The following is a 12,118-nucleotide window of genomic DNA, read 5'->3' as shown; positions in this document are numbered from 1 at the left end:
TCATTCGATTCATACATATAAAGCTATCTTATTCGAAGGTTTAAACTTGTAATCACTAGAACATAGTTTAGTTAATTCTAAACTTGTTCGCAAAACAAAAGTTAATCCTTCTAACTTGACTTTTAAAATCAACTAAACACATGTTCTATATCTATATGATATGCTAACTTAATGATTTAAAACCTGGAAACACGAAAAACACCGTAAAACTGGATTTACGCCGTCGTAGTAACACCGCGGGCTGTTTTGGGTTAGTTAATTAAAAACTATGATAAACTTTGATTTAAAAGTTGTTATTCTGAGAAAATGATTTTTATTATGAACATGAAACTATATCCAAAAATTATGGTTAAACTCAAAGTGGAAGTATGTTTTCTAAAATGGTCATCTAGACGTCGTTCTTTCGACTGAAATGACTACCTTTACAAAAACGACTTGTAACTTATTTTTCCGACTATAAACCTATACTTTTCTGTTTAGATTCATAAAATAGAGTTCAATATGAAACCATAGCAATTTGATTCACTCAAAACGGATTTAAAATGAAGAAGTTATGGGTAAAACAAGATTGGATAATTTTTCTCATTTTAGCTACGTGAAAATTGGTAACAAATCTATTCCAACCATAACTTAATCAACTTGTATTGTATATTATGTAATCTTGAGATACCATAGACACGTATACAATGTTTCGACCTATCATGTCGACACATCTATATATATTTCGGAACAACCATAGACACTCTATATGTGAATGTTGGAGTTAGCTATACAGGGTTGAGGTTGATTCCAAAATATATATAGTTTGAGTTGTGATCAATACTGAGATACGTATACACTGGGTCGTGGATTGATTCAAGATAATATTTATTGATTTATTTCTGTACATCTAACTGTGGACAATTAGTTGTAGGTTACTAACGAGGACAGCTGACTTAATAAACTTAAAACATCAAAATATATTAAAAGTGTTATAAATATATTTTGAACATACTTTGATATATATGTATATATTGTTATAGGTTCGTGAATCAACCAGTGGCCAAGTCTTACTTCCCGACGAAGTAAAAATCTGTGAAAGTGAGTTATAGTCCCACTTTTAAAATCTAATATTTTTGGGATGAGAATACATGCAGGTTTTATAAATGATTTACAAAATAGACACAAGTACGTGAAACTACATTCTATGGTTGAATTATCAAAATCGAATATGCCCCTTTTTATTAAGTCTGGTAATCTAAGAATTAGGGAACAGACACCCTAATTGACGCGAATCCTAAAGATAGATCTATTGGGCTTAACAAACCCCATCCAAAGTACCGGATGCTTTAGTACTTCGAAATTTATATCATATCCGAAGGGTGTCCCGGAATGATGGGGATATTCTTATATATGCATCTTGTTAATGTCGGTTACCAGGTGTTCACCATATGAATGATTTTTATCTCTATGTATGGGATGTGTATTGAAATATGAAATCTTGTGGTCTATTATTATGATTTGATATATATAGGTTAAACCTATAACTCACTAACATTTTTGTTGACGTTTTAAGCATGTTTATTCTCAGGTGATTATTAAGAGCTTCCGCTGTCGCATACTTAAATAAGGACGGGATTTGAAGTCCACGCTTGTATGATATTGTGTAAAAACTGCATTCAAGAAACTTATTTTGTTGTAACATATTTGTATTGTAAACCATTATGTAATGGTCGTGTGTAAACAAGATATTTTAGATTATCATTATTTGATAATCTACGTAAAGCTTTTTAAACCTTTATTGATGAAATAAAGGTTATGGTTTGTTTTAAAATGAATGCAGTCTTTGAAAAACGTCTCATATAGAGGTCAAAACCTCGCAACGAAATCAATTAATATGGAACGTTTTTAATCAATAAGAACGGGACATTTCAGTTGGTATCAGAGCGTTGGTCTTAGAGAACCAGAAAATTTGCATTAGTGTGTCTTATCGAGTTTGTTAGAATGCATTAGTGAGTCTGGACTTCGACCGTGTTTTCTTTAAAAATGATTGCTTAACATTTTTGTTGGAAACTATATATTTTTAACATGTGAATATTATGTGATATATTAATCTCTTAACGTGTTTGATATTATGTGATAGATGTCTACCTCTAGAACAAGTCCCATTGACTCACCTAATAATAATGAAGAGTCAAATGTAAATTGGAATGATTTGTGGACTGATTCACAAGTTCCCGAAGAGGAACCGGAAGAAGAATCGGAACCGGAAGAAGAATCGGAACCGGATGAAGAAATAGAACCGGTGGGGGAAATAATAAAACGGTTAAGTAAAAGAAAATCCTCAACCAACCGACCAAAGTTAATTATGGTCAATGGTGTTTCCGCCAAGGAAGCAAAATATTGGGAGGATTACCAATTCTCCGATGAATCGGATTCCGACGAGAATTCCGATGATGTTATAGAAATTACCCCAACTGAATTTAAAAAGGCTAAAGAAAATAATAAGGGAAAGGGCATAAAAATAGAGAAATCTAATTCCAACCCCGATGAACTTTATATGTATCGTCAACCCCCGAAGTCCTTAAGTTGTAACAATGACCCGGGAACCTCTAAACCACCAGGTTTTTCTAAACCAATGTGGACAACGACGGCTCGTATTAGGGGAACATCATATATCCCTAGAAACTTGGCAAAACGAACCAAAACCGAAGAAGAAGAAACGAGCGAGTCGGAATAAGATAGTTGTATTCGTGTGGTGTAATATATGTAATATAGTGTTCTTATGCTTTATGATATATGTAAAAATTGCTTGTATTAATAAGTATTTTTTTTATGAATCTAACTCTTGTCTATTTTACAGTTTAAAAACACAAAATGGATAGACAACCCAATATTTTAAGAGACCTACCCGGAGACATGATTGATGAAATCTTGTCTAGAGTCAGCCAGAATTCTTCGGCACAACTATTTAAGGCGAGATCAGTTTGTAAGACATTCGAAGAACGTTCCAAGAATGTCTTGGTTTATAAGAGACTTTCGTTTGAAAGATGGGGGATATCACATTGGGAAACCCATAAGTTACGATGTGTTTACTTTGACGCATATATTGCGGGGAACCCAAATGCTATTTTACGCAACGGGTTAAGAAATTATTTTGACTCAATATATCCGAATATTGGACTTCGTGATTTAGAAAAAGCGGCTAACATGCAACATAAAGAAGCATGTTATGCTTACGGATTAGTAATGTTCGCTTCTCACCAAAGTGAGAACAAGAACATCGGGCTACAACTATTAAACAAAACGTTTCCACAAGTGACGGAGTCGGTAATTGGGGTAAGAAATGAGGTTTTTAGATTATTACGGGACTGTTGGACATTACGTAACCCTCGTCCCTTTGATGACGTTACAACACGCTGTCTTATCAACGGCCATAACGGTTATGTTGCACAAGACCAAGGATGGGAAGTAGTCCTAGTAAAACCAGAATGCATGACTTGTTTCTGGACGTATGAATTACGTGTCTTTATTGCCTTTGCTGAACGACTTGTGTACTAGCTAGAATTGTCTTCACAACTATCTTGTATCAAAGTTATTGTGTGCTATATTTCATGCTTTATATAAAATAAGCGGTATTGTAAGTTTGTAAAATATTGTATAAAAGTTTGAACGCGAAATATTATTATAATCAGTTTTTCATCTAGAATTGTAGTAGTTGAATTGTATATTAGCTACTAAGTATGAACTTAACGGGTAGGTAGTACCCGAATTTAAACTTATAAAATGCTAATATGAAGAAAAAGCTTTTATAAAGGAGTTCATATTATGCTACTAAATACTATTAACTACTCTTAATATTCTGTATGATTAACTTGTTCCATTTAACTATTTTGAAGGAAATGGCACCGACTACTCGACACACCGTGAATATGAATGAAGAGGAATTCCGTACTTTTCTAGCTTCAAACATAGCCGCAGTACAGGCTGCGCTACATACCAACAATAACCTTGGATCTAGCAGTACAGGAAATCGTGTAGGATGCACCTACAAAGAATTCACTGCCTGCAAACCTTTGGAATTTGATGGAACCGAAGGACCGATCGGATTGAAACGGTGGACCGAGAAGGTTGAATCGGTGTTTGCCATAAGTAAGTGTACTGAAGAGGACAAAGTGAAGTACGCTACGCATACCTTCACAGGTTCTGCGTTAACATGGTGGAATACCTATCTAGAGCAAGTGGGACAAGATGATGCGTACGCACTACCGTGGTCAGCATTCAAGCACTTGATGAACGAGAAGTACCGTCCCAGAACTGAGGTCAATAAGCTCAAGACAGAACTTAGAGGGTTACGAACCCAAGGATTTGATATTACCACGTACGAAAGACGATTCACATAATTGTGCCTATTGTGTCCGGGAGCATTCGAAGATGAGGAAGAGAAGATCGACGCGTTTGTGAAAGGATTACCGGAAAGAATCCAAGAAGATATAAGTTCACACGAGCCCGCCTCCATACAACAGGCATGTAGAATGGCTCACAAACTAGTGAACCAGATTGAAGAAAGAATTAAAGAACAGACTGCTGAAGAGGCCAATGTGAAGCAAGTCAAAAGAAAGTGGGAGGAAAACGGTGATAAGAATCACCAATACAACAACAACAGCAATTACAACAATAATCGCAACAATTATCCCAACAATCGCAACATCAATCGCAACTACAACAAACGGCCCAACAACAACAACAACAACAACAACAACAGCAACTACAACAATCATCCCAACAACAATAATAACCGCAACAACAACAACAATCAGAAGCAGCTATGCCAAAGGTGTGAAAAGAATCACTCGGGGTTCTGCACCAAATTTTGCAACAAGTGTAAAAGAAATGGTCATAGCGCGGCGAAGTGTGAGGTCTACGGACCAGGGGTTAATAGAACGAAAGGAACAAATGGTGTCGAAACGAGTAATGGCGGAGCAAGTAGTGTCGGAGCAAGTTATGCCAATGTAGTTTGTTATAAATGTGGAAAACCAGGCCACATTATTAGAAATTGCCCGAACCAGGAGAACACGAATGGACAAGGCCGTGGAAGAGTTTTCAATATTAATGCGGTAGAGGCACAGGAAGACCCGGAGCTTGTTACGGGTACGTTTCTTATTGACAATAAATCTGCTTACGTTTTATTTGATTCGGGTGCGGATAGAAGCTATATGAGTAGAGATTTTTGTGCTAAATTAAGTTGTCCATTGACGCCTTTGGATAGTAAATTTTTACTCGAATTAGCAAATGGTAAATTAATTTCAGCAGATAATATATGTCGGAATCGAGAAATTAAACTGGTTAGCGAAACATTTAAGATTGATTTGATACCAGTAGAGTTAGGGAGTTTTGATGTGATAATCGGTATGGACTGGTTGAAAGAAGTGAAAGCGGAGATCGTTTGTTACAAAAATGCAATTCGCATTATACGAGAAAAAGGAAAACCCTTAATGGTGTACGGAGAAAAGGGCAACACGAAGCTACATCTTATTAGTAATTTGAAGGCACAAAAACTAATAAGAAAAGGTTGCTATGCTGTTCTAGCACACGTCGAGAAAGTACAAACTGAAGAAAAGAGCATCAATGATGTTCCCATTGCAAAAGAATTTCCCGATGTATTTCCGAAAGAATTACCGGGATTACCCCCACATCGATCCGTTGAATTTCAAATAGATCTTGTACCAGGAGCTGCACCAATAGCTCGTGCTCCTTACAGACTCGCACCCAGCGAGATGAAAGAACTGCAAAGCCAATTACAAGAAATTTTAGAGCGTGGTTTCATTCGACCAAGCACATCACCGTGGGGAGCTCCTATTTTGTTTGTCAAGAAGAAAGATGGTACATTCAGGTTGTGTATCGACTACCGAGAGTTGAACAAACTTACCATCAAGAACCGCTACCCACTACCAAGAATCGACGACTTATTTGATCAACTACAAGGCTCGTCTGTTTATTCAAAGATTGACTTACGTTCCGGGTATCATCAAATGCGGGTGAAAGAAGATGATATTCCAAAGACTGCTTTCAGAACACGTTACGGTCATTACGAGTTTATGGTCATGCCGTTTGGTTTAACTAATGCACCAGCTGTGTTCATGGACCTTATGAACCGAGTGTGTGGACCATACCTTGACAAGTTTGTCATTGTTTTCATTGATGACATACTTATTTACTCAAAGAATGACCAAGAACACGGTGAACATTTGAGAAAGGTGTTAGAAGTATTAAGGAAGGAAGAATTATACGCTAAGTTTTCAAAGTGTGCATTTTGGTTGGAAGAAGTTCAATTCCTCGGTCACATAGTGAACAAAGAAGGTATTAAGGTGGATCCGGCAAAGATAGAAACTGTTGAAAAGTGGGAAACCCCGAAAACTCCGAAACACATACGCCAGTTTTTAGGACTAGCTGGTTACTACAGAAGGTTCATCCAAGACTTTTCCAGAATAGCAAAACCCTTGACTGCATTAACGCATAAAGGGAAGAAATTTGAATGGAATGATGAACAAGAGAAAGCGTTTCAGTTATTGAAGAAAAAGCTAACTACGGCACCTATATTGTCATTGCCTGAAGGGAATGATGATTTTGTGATTTATTGTGACGCATCAAAGCAAGGTCTCGGTTGTGTATTAATGCAACGAACGAAGGTGATTGCTTATGCGTCTAGACAATTGAAGATTCACGAACAAAATTATACGACGCATGATTTGGAATTAGGCGCGGTTGTTTTTGCATTAAAGACTTGGAGGCACTACTTATATGGGGTCAAAAGTATTATATATACCGACCACAAAAGTCTTCAACACATATTTAATCAGAAACAACTGAATATGAGGCAGCGTAGGTGGATTGAATTATTGAATGATTACGACTTTGAGATTCGTTACCACCCGGGGAAGGCAAATGTGGTAGCCGATGCCTTGAGCAGGAAGGACAGAGAACCCATTCGAGTAAAATCTATGAATATAATGATTCATAATAACCTTACTACTCAAATAAAGGAGGCGCAACAAGGAGTTTTAAAAGAGGGAAATTTAAAGGATGAAATACCCAAAGGATCGGAGAAGCATCTTAATATTCGGGAAGACGGAACCCGGTATAGGGCTGAAAGGATTTGGGTACCAAAATTTGGAGATATGAGAGAAATGGTACTTAGAGAAGCTCATAAAACCAGATACTCAATACATCCTGGAACGGGGAAGATGTACAAGGATCTCAAGAAACATTTTTGGTGGCCGGGTATGAAAGCCGATGTTGCTAAATACGTAGGAGAATGTTTGACGTGTTCTAAGGTCAAAGCTGAGCATCAGAAACCATCAGGTCTACTTCAACAACCCGAAATCCCGGAATGGAAATGGGAAAACATTACCATGGATTTCATCACTAAATTGCCAAGGACTGCAAGTGGTTTTGATACTATTTGGGTAATAGTTGATCGTCTCACCAAATCAGCACACTTCCTACCAATAAGAGAAGATGACAAGATGGAGAAGTTAGCACGACTGTATTTGAAGGAAGTCGTCTCCAGACATGGAATACCAATCTCTATTATCTCTGATAGGGATGGCAGATTTATTTCAAGATTCTGGCAGACATTACAGCAAGCATTAGGAACTCGTCTAGACATGAGTACTGCCTATCATCCACAAACTGATGGGCAAAGCGAAAGGACGATACAAACGCTTGAAGACATGCTACGAGCATGTGTTATTGATTTCGGAAACAGTTGGGATCGACATCTACCGTTAGCAGAATTTTCCTACAACAACAGCTACCATTCAAGCATTGAGATGGCGCCGTTTGAAGCACTTTATGGTAGAAAGTGCAGGTCTCCGATTTGTTGGAGTGAAGTGGGGGATAGACAGATTACGGGTCCGGAGATTATACAAGAAACTACCGAGAAGATCATCCAAATTCAACAACGGTTGAAAACCGCCCAAAGTCGACAAAAGAGCTACGCTGACATTAAAAGAAAAGATATAGAATTTGAAATTGGAGAGATGGTCATGCTTAAAGTTGCACCTTGGAAAGGCGTTGTTCGATTTGGTAAACGAGGGAAATTAAATCCAAGGTATATTGGACCATTCAAGATTATTGATCGTGTCGGACCAGTAGCTTACCGACTAGAGTTACCTCAACAACTCGCGGCTGTACATAACACTTTCCACGTCTCGAATTTAAAGAAATGTTTTGCTAAAGAAGATCTCACTATTCCGTTAGATGAAATCCAAATCAACGAAAAACTTCAATTCATCGAAGAACCCGTCGAAATAATGGATCGTGAGGTTAAAAGACTTAAGCAAAACAAGATACCAATTGTTAAGGTTCGATGGAATGCTCGTAGAGGACCCGAGTTCACCTGGGAGCGTGAAGATCAGATGAAGAAGAAATACCCGCATCTATTTCCAGAAGATTCATCAACACCTTCAACAGCTTAAAATTTCGGGACGAAATTTATTTAACGGGTAGGTACTGTAGTGACCCGAACTTTTCCATGTTTATATATATTAATTGAGATTGATATTTACATGATTAAATGTTTCCAACATGTTAAGCAATCAAACTTGTTAAGACTTGATTAATTGAAATATGTTTCATATAGACAATTGACCACCCAAGTTGACCGGTGATTCACGAACGTTAAAACTTGTAAAAACTATATGATGACATATATATGGATATATATATATATAGTTAACATGATACTATGATAAGTAAACATATCATTAAGTATATTAACAATGAACTACATATGTAAAAACAAGACTACTAACTTAATGATTTTTAAACGAGACATATATGTAACGATTATCGTTGTAACGACATTTAATGTATATATATCATATTAAGAGATATTCGTACATCATAATATCATGATAATATAATAATTTAAAATCTCTTTTGATATTATAAACATTGGGTTAACAACATTTAACAAGATCGTTAACCTAAAGGTTTCAAAACAACATTTACATGTAACGACTAACGATGACTTAACGACTCAGTTAAAATGTATATACATGTAGTGTTTTAATATGTATTTATACACTTTTGAAAGACTTCAATACACTTATCAAAATACTTCTACTTAACAAAAATGCTTACAATTACATCCTCGTTCAGTTTCATCAACAATTCTACTCGTATGCACCCGTATTCGTACTCGTACAATACACAGCTTTTAGATGTATGTACTATTGGTATATACACTCCAATGATCAGCTCTTAGCAGCCCATGTGAGTCACCTAACACATGTGGGAACCATCATTTGGCAACTAGCATGAAATATCTCATAAAATTACAAAAATATGAGTAATCATTCATGACTTATTTACATGAAAACAAAATTACATATCCTTTATATCTAATCCATACACCAACGACCAAAAACACCTACAAACACTTTCATTCTTCAATTTTCTTCATCTAAGTGATCTCTCTCAAGTTCTATCTTCAAGTTCTAAGTGTTCTTCATAAATTCCAAAAGTTCTAGTTTCATAAAATCAAGAATACTTTCAAGTTTGCTAGCTCACTTCCAATCTTGTAAGGTGATCATCCAACCTCAAGAAATCTTTGTTTCTTACAGTAGGTTATCATTCTAATACAAGGTAATAATCATATTCAAACTTTGGTTCAATTTCTATAACTATAACAATCTTATTTCAAGTGATGATCTTACTTGAACTTGTTTTCGTGTCATGATTCTGCTTCAAGAACTTCGAGCCATCCAAGGATCCATTGAAGCTAGATCCATTTTTCTCTTTTCCAGTAGGTTTATCCAAGGAACTTAAGGTAGTAATGATGTTCATAACATCATTCGATTCATACATATAAAGCTATCTTATTCGAAGGTTTAAACTTGTAATCACTAGAACATAGTTTAGTTAATTCTAAACTTGTTCGCAAAACAAAAGTTAATCCTTCTAACTTGACTTTTAAAATCAACTAAACACATGTTCTATATCTATATGATATGCTAACTTAATGATTTAAAACCTGGAAACACGAAAAACACCGTAAAACTGGATTTACGCCGTCGTAGTAACACCGCGGGCTGTTTTGGGTTAGTTAATTAAAAACTATGATAAACTTTGATTTAAAAGTTGTTATTCTGAGAAAATTATTTTTATTATGAACATGAAACTATATCCAAAAATTATGGTTAAACTCAAAGTGGAAGTATGTTTTCTAAAATGGTCATCTAGACGTCGTTCTTTCGACTGAAATGACTACCTTTAAAAAAACGACTTGTAACTTATTTTTCCGACTATAAACCTATACTTTTCTGTTTAGATTCATAAAATAGAGTTCAATATGAAACCATAGCAATTTGATTCACTCAAAACGGATTTAAAATGAAGAAGTTATGGGTAAAACAAGATTGGATAATTTTTCTCATTTTAGCTACGTGAAAATTGGTAACAAATCTATTCCAACCATAACTTAATCAACTTGTATTGTATATTATGTAATCTTGAGATACCATAGACACGTATACAATGTTTCGACCTATCATGTCGACACATCTATATATATTTCGGAACAACCATAGACACTCTATATGTGAATGTTGGAGTTAGCTATACAGGGTTGAGGTTGATTCCAAAATATATATAGTTTGAGTTGTGATCAATACTGAGATACGTATACACTGGGTCGTGGATTGATTCAAGATAATATTTATCGATTTATTTCTGTACATCTAACTGTGGACAATTAGTTGTAGGTTACTAACGAGGACAGCTGACTTAATAAACTTAAAACATCAAAATATATTAAAAGTGTTATAAATATATTTTGAACATACTTTGATATATATGTATATATTGTTATAGGTTCGTGAATCAACCAGTGGCCAAGTCTTACTTCCCGACGAAGTAAAAATCTGTGAAAGTGAGTTATAGTCCCACTTTTAAAATCTAATATTTTTGGGATGAGAATACATGCAGGTTTTATAAATGATTTACAAAATAGACACAAGTACGTGAAACTACATTCTATGGTTGAATTATCAAAATCGAATATGCCCCTTTTTATTAAGTCTGGTAATCTAAGAATTAGGGAACAGACACCCTAATTGACGCGAATCCTAAAGATAGATCTATTGGGCTTAACAAACCCCATCCAAAGTACCGGATGCTTTAGTACTTCGAAATTTATATCATATCCGAAGGGTGTCCCGGAATGATGGGGATATTCTTATATATGCATCTTGTTAATGTCGGTTACCAGGTGTTCACCATATGAATGATTTTTATCTCTATGTATGGGATGTGTATTGAAATATGAAATCTTGTGGTCTATTATTATGATTTGATATATATAGGTTAAACCTATAACTCACTAACATTTTTGTTGACGTTTTAAGCATGTTTATTCTCAGGTGATTATTAAGAGCTTCCGCTGTCGCATACTTAAATAAGGACGAGATTTGAAGTCCACGCTTGTATGATATTGTGTAAAAACTGCATTCAAGAAACTTATTTTGTTGTAACATATTTGTATTGTAAACCATTATGTAATGGTCGTGTGTAAACAAGATATTTTAGATTATCATTATTTGATAATCTACGTAAAGCTTTTTAAACCTTTATTGATGAAATAAAGGTTATGGTTTGTTTTAAAATGAATGCAGTCTTTGAAAAACGTCTCATATAGAGGTCAAAACCTCGCAACGAAATCAATTAATATGGAACGTTTTTAATCAATAAGAACGGGACATTTCACCTATAGCTCAAGCCCCTAGACCTGAATAGGCCATTACGAATTAAAAGTCTTTAATCGAAAGTTTATCTGATTACATACTTATCATTTTTAATCTAGACACGTCATACTGCAATTATTGCATAAATGGAGTATAGACAAATCATATCTTATCATATCTATCCCAATAGACTTTGTCTAACACTTTTCCTAAATTTCCTCCGTAAATTACAGAAATCTTTTTGCTATATATATACATATTCAAGGAGACGAATATATCATTCAGTATCCAGCACCCATTTCATATCAAACCCTATTCCAAACACATAATATGGATTCCTCGAACTCCTCGAGCTCAAATGGCAGCATAACCAGAACAAACGAACCAATTAG

This window comes from Rutidosis leptorrhynchoides, chromosome 2 (genome assembly GCF_046630445.1).
Source record: "Rutidosis leptorrhynchoides isolate AG116_Rl617_1_P2 chromosome 2, CSIRO_AGI_Rlap_v1, whole genome shotgun sequence".
Lineage (NCBI taxonomy): Eukaryota > Viridiplantae > Streptophyta > Magnoliopsida > Asterales > Asteraceae > Rutidosis > Rutidosis leptorrhynchoides.
The sequence above is the reverse complement of the archived record's forward strand: the minus strand, read 5'-3'. Positions refer to the sequence as shown.